General features: G+C 40.3%; 1 long non-coding RNA gene across 4 annotated transcripts in view; it reads right to left on the minus strand.

Annotated features, from left to right (window-relative positions):
• LOC131401879 (uncharacterized) overlaps window positions 1-8,544 on the minus strand; it is a 260,383-nt gene extending 251,839 nt beyond the window's left edge. For 2 of the 4 annotated variants that reach the window (XR_009218073.1, XR_009218075.1), the window contains exons 1-2: window positions 7,559-7,813; window positions 7,043-7,187 (exon numbers count right to left, since the gene is read on the minus strand). This is a non-coding gene — a long non-coding RNA (uncharacterized LOC131401879). Of the gene's footprint in view, window positions 1-5,832; window positions 5,895-7,042; window positions 7,188-7,558; window positions 7,814-8,509 lie in introns of those variants that run through there. The other 2 variants (XR_009218076.1, XR_009218074.1) reach the window with 2 other exon arrangements.
• Window positions 8,545-8,991: the final 447 nt, after the last annotated feature.

Consider the following 8,991-nt stretch of genomic DNA (forward strand, 5'->3'; position numbering starts at 1 on the left):
AGCAACCCAATTTAAAAATGCAAATTGAAATTGAATGGACATTTCTCCAAGAAGATATAAAATGACCAGGAAACACAAGAAAAGATGCTCAACATCACTAAGTATCAGGAAAATGCAAAATAAAACCACAATGAGATACCTCTTCACACCCATTAAGATAATTACCATCACAAAATCAGAAAATAACAAGTGTTGGCAAGGATGTTGAGAAATTGGAACCCTTGTGCTCTGATGGTGAGAATATAAAACTGTGGAAAACAGTATGGCAGTTCATTCAAAAATTAAAAATAGAATTACTATATGATCTAGAAATTCCACTTATGGGTTCTGAAATAATAAAAAACATATTTATTGGCCTCTGCCTCCAGTTCTTGGCACAGAGTTCCTAAAACCCTTGTAATTTACCCAGTGATAAGAATACTAGGAGAATCTTTTGTTCTATTGAGGCAACTCTGGGTGAGTTCCTAAATGGCTCCTGGATGGGGGTTGGTCACCAGAAAGACCAAACCCTGATTAGAAGCTTGGAATTTTTAGCACTACCCCTTATCCTCCAGAGAGAGGAGAGTGGCTGGAAACTGAGTTAATAATTGATCATGCCTATGTGAGGGAGCCTCCATAAAAATCCCAGTAGAAGGTGGTTCAGAGAGCTTCCAGGTTGGCAATGACAAGGAGTGCTTGGAGAGTGGTGCATCTGGATATGACATGAAAGATCTGTGCCCCTTCTCACAATTATATCGTTTTATAATAAACTGGTGATCTAGTAAATGTTTTTCTGAGTTTTGTGAGCCACTCTAGCAAATTAATCAAACCCAAGGAGGAGGTTGTGGGAACCTCTGGTTTATAGCCAGTCAGTCAGAAGTACAGGTAAAACTTGGGCTTGTAACTGGCATCTGAAGTTGAGGTGAGGTTAGGTGGGTGTGCAGACTTATGGGACTGAGCCCTCAACCTGTGGAATCTGATGTATCTCTGGGTTGACAGCATCAAGTTGAGTTGAATTATCTAGCGACCAGATGACATTCCAAGAATTGCTTGTTGGAGGTGTGCAGAACCCTCCTACATGTGAGAAAATGAATCTGAAAGCACCATTTATGGGAATACACCCAAAAGAACTGAACGCAGAAGTATAAAGACGTATACATACTCCTGTGTTATTCATAGCATTATTCAAAATAACCAGAAGCTGGAAGCAAGCCAGGTGTCCATCAACGGATGAATTCACAAAAAAAGTGTGGTGTATACACATCGTGGAATACTATTCACCCTTAAAAGGAAGGAATTCTGACACATGTTATGACATGGATGAACCTTGTGGACTTTATGCTAAGTGAAATAAAGCCAGTCACAAAAGGAAAAATACTATATGATTCCACACATATAAGGTACTTAAAGTAGTCAAATTTATAGGGATGGAAAAGAGAATGGTGGGCAAGAGGGAGGGATAACAGGGAGTTGTTGCTTAATGGGCACAAAGTTTCAATGCAAGGTGAAAATAGTTCTGTGGATGGTTGGAGGTTATGGCTACACAATTATGTGAATGTATTGAATGTCGCTGAACTGTACACTTAAAAATGGTTAAAATTTTATGTTATGATATTTTATGACCATTAAAAATTAATTATTTTCAACAAATGAACAAACACTAGCTACATGCAATAGCATGGATGAATATCACAACCATAATGCTGTATAAAAGAGATTATATTCAAAAGGCTATATATTTTATAATTCCATTTATATAAAATCCAAGAAAGGAACAAAACAGAGGTCTGGCTTCCAGTAATGGTGGAGTAGCTTGTTGAACTAACACTCTCACAGATAACAATGATAAAATCTGCGTAAATCATTATATATACTTATACAGACTCATGTATTTATATGTAATACAGATACAATAAATGTGTATATGTGTGTAGGTATAAATCACTTCCAAAAGCAAGCAGAACTGAGAGGGAGTCTTCCCTTAAATGATGGGAATTGCACCAGGAGCTATTTGCAAGCTTGAGTCTTTTGCCTCAAAGCATTCCGAAATCTGTACTTGGCCCAGACTGTGGAAAAACTACAGTCTTACTTGTAATGTTAGAGGATATGTTTTGGGGCTGACAGAGTAGCTGGAAAGTTCGGGGAGAAATTCTGGAATGGAGGGAGCCACAAAGAGGAAAATCTCAAAATATGCATGTAAGTCTCCCCCCCACACACACCAAATTGGCAGATCTTTGAACAACACACATGCAGTGTAGGCCACCGAGGGCCTAGTGTAAAAACAGCAGTTGGAAGATGAAAGAACTGAATGAGGATTTCAGCTATGCCCACTGTAAATGAGATAGGATTGGAGTTTCAGTCCAGCCAAGTTAACTCCCTGCTAGAAAAATAACAACACTCTTCAAAGGAATACAATAGAATCCAGAGTCTCTATAACTATCTTTCATGATTTCCAGTACATAATTTAAAAGACTCATGAGATTTGAAGAGATAGGAAAATATAATCCATATATGACCAAAAGCAGGCAGTAGAAACTATCCCCAAGGTGTTGCAATTAGCAGACAAGGATAAGAAAGCAGGTATTCTAAAGATGATCATGGTGGTAAAGAAAAATATTCCCATAATGAATGAACAGAAGTGGAAACTCAGCAGAGAAGTGGAAATTACAAAAAAGAACCAAATAAGAAGATGAAATAAAAAAAATACTTTTGAGTTTACCAATAGATTAGAAACAGTAGAAGAAACATGAAGATAGAGCAATAGAAATTATCCAGTCTGAAGAAAAGAATGTAAAAATCTTGAAGAAAAGTGAAGAGAGCCTTATGACCTGTGAGATGATTGAGTCCCAAGCAGAGAGGAGAGAGACAGAAAAATTAAATGAGGCAGAAATGCAAATCAATAAGTAATAGCATAAAATTTCAAAAATTTGGTGGAAAATCTAAAATTTTAGATCCAAGAAAGTCAGCAAACCCACAAAATAAAATATAAAATAAAACCCTACTTAGGTACATGATAGTCAAGCTACTAAATTCCAAAGATAAAAAGAAAATCTTGAAAGCAGTCAGGGAAATATAGATATACAGGGGAAGACATTACATACAGGGAGAAATAATGTGAATGATGGATGATATATTATCAAAAACAAAAGAGACAACTCAACAACGAAATTACATCTTTCAAATGCAGAAAGAAAACCCAAAAGTCAACACAGGATTCTATATTTAGCAGAACTCACTTTCAAAATGGAAACAGAAGCCACAATAAAATACCACACAACTATTTGCTGGCTGAAATAAAAAATAAAATTGCAAATACCACATGCTGGTGAGGAGTAGGAGCAATTAGAACTGGGAATGCAACATGATAGTTGCATTCAGAAAACAGATGAGCAGGTTCTTATAAAGTTAAACATACACTTATTATATGACTCAGATATCCCACTCCTAGGTATTTACTGACGCAAATTGAAAACTAATGTTTAAACAAAAATCTTTGTGTGAATATTGATAGCCATTTTATTCATAATTGCCACAAGCTGGAAATAAACTAAATGTCCTTCATCAGGTGAATGGGGAAAGAAACTGTGGACACTGGGACATTAGAATACTACTTGGCAATAAAAAGGATAAACTCTTTTTATTTTTTGTGAGGAAAATAAGCCCTGAGCTAACATCCATGCCAATCCTCCTCTTTTTGATGAGGAAGACCGGCTCTGAGTTAACATCCATTGCCAATCGTCCTCCTTTTCCCCCCAAAACCCCAGTAGATAGTTGTATGTCATAGTTGCACACCCATCTAGTTGTTGTATGTGGGACGTGGCCTCAGCATGGCAGGAGAAACAGTGCATTGGTGTGTGCCCTGAATCTGAACCTGGCCTGCCAGTAGCAAAGCGCACGCACTCAACCACTAAGCCATGGGGCCAGCCCCAGGATAAACACTTGATTCACACAACAACATAGATGGATCTTGGATACATTTCTCTAAGTGAAGGAAGCCCGATTCAAAAGGCTGTACAGTATATGATTCCATTTATATGACTTTCTAGAAAGGTTGAATTACAAGGATGGAAAATGATCAGTGGTTGCCAAGGGATGGAGTAGGGGAAGGGGTTGAATACAAAGGGATAGCATGAGAGAATTTTGGAGGTGAAAAAGACAACTCTGTATAGTACTGTGGACATGGATACATTACCATGAAGTCAAAACCCATAGAACTGTACACCGAAAAGAGTGAATTTTACTCTGCAAATTTTAAAAATCAATCAGGATGCTGGGGAACCCAGATAGAATGCAGTGAAAAATGAATCCCACTGTATTACAAGCATGTGACAAAACCACACTGAAGGGGTGGGGATGAAATGTCCCGACCTAAGTAACTTTGGAAGACAGTGTTTTGATGGGATGCTGTAAAACTAAAGTACTGGACCCAAACACTGTACTCTAGGTGGTGAATTTGTTTTTCATAAGGGTATGGATTAGCAATTCTGAAAGTAGTTGACACATTAGTAAATATATTATAGGTAATTGGAGTTAAGTTTCTCACTGTTGGTGAAAGAAATTACAAATAAACAAAAGGAGAATGCTAGAATAAACTCTGTGGTGCTGGATTGGAGTTGGAAGTATCAGTATGAATCCATGTCACTTTTAATATGTCTACCAAATAGATAGATTGATAGATAGATTGATAGATTGATAGATAGATGTGTATACCTGAGTTTATATTCATACATACATTTCCAAACTCTGCTGAGAGGGTCTAGAAGCAGTGACACTCTAGTATTAATAAGCACACCTCGCTCCCAGATCTTGTTTTCTAAATATCATTCTCAAATAAAAAGAACCAGCTTTTCTTGGAGAAATGGCTAATTCTAGGGCTGGAGATGGAAAATACAAGATGAGCCTGGATCATCTTGTAGTGCCAGAAAGTAAGAAAGTCAATTAAAAAAACACACAGAAAATGATGGGACGTGTTAAAAGGAATCAATCTGAAAGACTTCCCAATGGCTCAAGCTGGAAAACTGTGAGCAACAAAATAAATAATGGTAGCATTGGATTATTACCCAGAGAACAAAATAAATATCCACGAGGCTATACTGATATAAAAAAGATTAAATAAGAAAGGAAGGAAAGGAATAAAGGAAAAAGGGGAAAAAAAGAATGAGAAAAAGAGAGAAAGAAAGGAGGAAGAAAGGGAGAGGGAGGGCAGGGAATCTTCCTCCCAGAATTCCAAATAATAAATGCGGCTGGATAGCATGAAATAGAAAATCGCCACTAGAACACCACAGTAATAATTACTGTGGAAAAGACTGACTGGTGAATGCAAAAACTGTGGATGAAACTTAAAGAAGAGACAGTACATTTGCAGAGTTTCAAAGCATTTCCTTCCAAATACTTAACTTTTTTATCTTAATTTCTCTAAAAGACCTATGACTATTTAAAGCAAAAATTATAACACTGTATTGTGGGATTTATAACATGGGTAGTTGTAAAATTTATGACAGTAATAGCACAAAGGACAGACAGAGGTAGATGGAACTGTTCTGTAGCAAGGCTTCCATATTTACATTGATTAAATTGGTGAACTATTAAGCTAGGTAGGCTGTGATATGTTAAAGATGCATATTGTAATCTGGACCAACCACTAAAAAATGCAAAGGTGTGTAACTTAAATGCTAATAAAGGAATTAAACAGCATACCAAAAAAGTTTGTACAAGACTGTTCACAGGAGATGACCTGCACGTCCCCAGGAGGAAGATGAGCGCACTGCAGGGGATCCACACAGCAGATCGCCCTCAGCCGTGCTGAAGAGCAAACGCTGACACACACATGCTGAAAGACACTTATCAACCTCGTGCAGAGGGAGACAAGCTGGACAGAAAACAATACACGTGGGATGATTTCAGCCAAGATGAATCTATGCTGAAAAAACCAGAACAAGAGTTGCCTCGGGGGAACGAAAAAATTGCCTGGGAAGGAACAGGAAGGAGTTTTCTGGGGGTGATGGAAATATTCTATTCTTAAAGGGATGAAAGCTACATGGGCATGTTTATTTGTCAAAACTGTACGGTTGAGATTTGTGCCTTTCACTGTTGTACGTCTTACTCCCCCCCACACACACAAAGTACTAAAAAAATAATAAAGTGAGGTGGAAATGGGATGGAGTGTGGATGAAACCAAAATGGCAGATGATTAGTAGTTGTTGAAGCTGGGTGACAGGCCTACCATGCTATTTTGTTTATTTTGTATATTGTTTAAATTGTTCTGTGATAAAACACTTGTATAAGAAGACAAACTCGATATACAGTGTTTGCTGGTAAGATATCAGTTACCTTTGGGGAGGAAGGAAGGAGAAAGGGATTGCTGGGACCTGAGTGAAGCTGGTGCTAGTTGTTGGTCACACAAGTGTGTTCACTTTGTAATAATTCTTTGAGATTTACGTGGATGACTTCTGCATATATTTCTGTACACATGTTATAAATCAATAACCATTTTAAATCCTGCATATTTGCACAAAGATACTAACTCAATATCTAAGAATAACAGCAGTGTTTTGTTTTAAAGTGGAACACATTCACTTATGACACCATTAGATGGATTTTAATACTTCCAAGTGTCTATTAATGCCCTCATCCTTGCGTTGGCCCCTAGGTCTTTCCATTTTTGCCTCAATTTGGTAAGTGGCATGGCTTTGAGGTTTTATGATGCTTTTTCCAGCAAGGTCCACCCCCACCACAATGCTTACCAAGGCCTTGACACCTAGCACAATGCCGTGTTCACAGCATGCACTCAAGACCTGTGGGACTGGGTTGAATGAGGAAAAAAATGAGGAACACCTGATGTTCGGAACTTATGTCTAGGTGCCATAATGTGAGTGAGGAAATTGCTAGAGTTTTTCGATAGATTTACTATGCTTTCTAATTTTTCCTATTTAAAACAATGGGAAACATGGTCTCCAAGTTCTTTCTCAGAGAAAGTCTGACATTTCAGGCACAGATTACTGACAATTATTAATGGCATGTGATTTTCCCACCTCATCTTAGTTTTAAGTTTTTAATTCTTTACCTTGGAAATGACCTAACTTTGGTTTTTCCAAATCTTGTAGTAATACTGATGCTCCAGAAAGTCAGGCCACGGGTATTCTGCTGTTGTTCGTCCTCCCTGCAAAGAAGTGGAGATGTGCATCCACGCAACTGAGAAGCGTGTGGTGCTGTAGTATTTGGAGTCAATCAGAAAAGCTAAATGGAAAAACGACTTCAGAGAATTACCACCATAACCCCCCACAACAACAAATTATTTTGCTTAATTATTTTGTGATTCTGAGGGTATATTTAAACAGGGATATTAAAACTAGTTCCCAAGAAGCCAGCCCTATAGTAGAGCAGAAATTGTATATTACCTTCCTGCACAAACTTGCCTAACATTGTGGGGAGGACCAATGGGAAGTTTCAGTGTTGTTGCCTGTGTTAATGAGGCCAAGAGGTCCACACTGGGATAAGGAAATCCAGTGAACAAGCCTGTGTGCAGTATGGGAGAAGGGGCATGCGTGTGGTCCCATGAAGTGGCTTAAGGGTCACTTACAAGTGCACCTGAGTTTCCTGTCTGTATAATGCAGGAATTGGGGTTGTCAAATATGATGTTTTCTCCTTTTTATGACATGGCTAAGGGCAGTCGTTCTAAGACGTCTGATCAAGGTATGGGCCCTTCAGGCAGGCAGGGTCCAAAGGGAGGATCTCTGCAGCGACACTGACCATGGGGTTCAGAGGGAGGATCATGGCAGCCTGGAGGGATGGAGGGGATGATAGGACAGGTGGCCTTGAAAAGGCAAATTCCAGGATGCCTGGCACTCGGTATTTCCATTTTAGATATTGAATTTACATTTCAAATACTGGCCAGGGTGCTTCCACCAGGGCTGCAAGCATCCTCAGCAATAACCAGGCTGGTGAGCCCCACCCCTACCTGAGTACCAGCCTTAATGGATGCAGCCCAACCACACTATGAAAACTCTGGTGGGTGGGCAGGGCATGGAGAGTAGGCGTGGTATAGAGAAGAGGTGAGGTAGAGGGTGGGGTGGAGAAGCAGAGGGGTGGGGCCCAGGGCCGGAGGAACAAGGCGAGAGTGGGGGCCACAAACTGTGCATGCTAGGAGCTTTCGTCTCTTAACTGCTCCTAGCTGGCAACCTGTAGGGCTGCAGGACTACAACTCTCAGGATGCTCTGGGCATGGGGCGGTGCCTAGGCCTGGGGGTAGGAGCAGGGCGGTGTGAGCTTTGTCGAGGGCCAAACTGCCGTTGGCTGTGGACTCTGGTCCTGCACCCGCTCCACGTTGACTGAGTCTTGGAGGGATGTGACGAGACGAGGGGGACCAGAGAGTTAGGAAGGCATGGCAGCTGCATGGCAACTGCTGGCCTGCAGCATGCAACTGGTTTTGTCCAAAATTGAAACCTGACTCGCATCTCTTCCCCACGGCCTCCCCCTATTGCTTGAATCCTCCTCCCACCTGTGTGCCTGTGGGTCTTTTCATAGCCTCCTACCTAGTCCAGGTTCAAGTGCTTCTCTAAACTGCTTATAGGAACTGGTTTGACATCCCAGAAACTTTCCACTTTGCCTGCTGCCCTCTGTCTTCTCCAGCCAAAGTGCCATCATTTCATCAGCTTTTGGGAGACATTTGCCCTTGTGGTCCCTCTTGCAAGCACAACTTAAGAGCTTTTCAGCTTGGTAACATTGGCTGTTTCTTGCCTTTTTCACAGATGTGGAACTTGAGACATCTGTGAGGTTAATCACTGGTTTCCCCAGGATCCATTAAGAGCAGAGGGGAACAACCTCATTCCCAGGCAAGTATCTATTAGGTCATTTTCACCAACACATTCCAGTGCAGAGGACTCCGAAACAACATCCTTAAGATGATAATAGCTTAACAATTTTTCCCTTTAGATTGATCACCTAATCTCAGCTGAGGCCTGAGTGACCAGTCTCTCAGGGACACGGCTGGAGACTCTGATCCCTCAGGAAGAGA

The sequence above is a fragment of the Diceros bicornis genome, assembly GCF_020826845.1.
Source record: "Diceros bicornis minor isolate mBicDic1 chromosome 21 unlocalized genomic scaffold, mDicBic1.mat.cur SUPER_21_unloc_1, whole genome shotgun sequence".
NCBI lineage: Eukaryota > Metazoa > Chordata > Mammalia > Perissodactyla > Rhinocerotidae > Diceros > Diceros bicornis.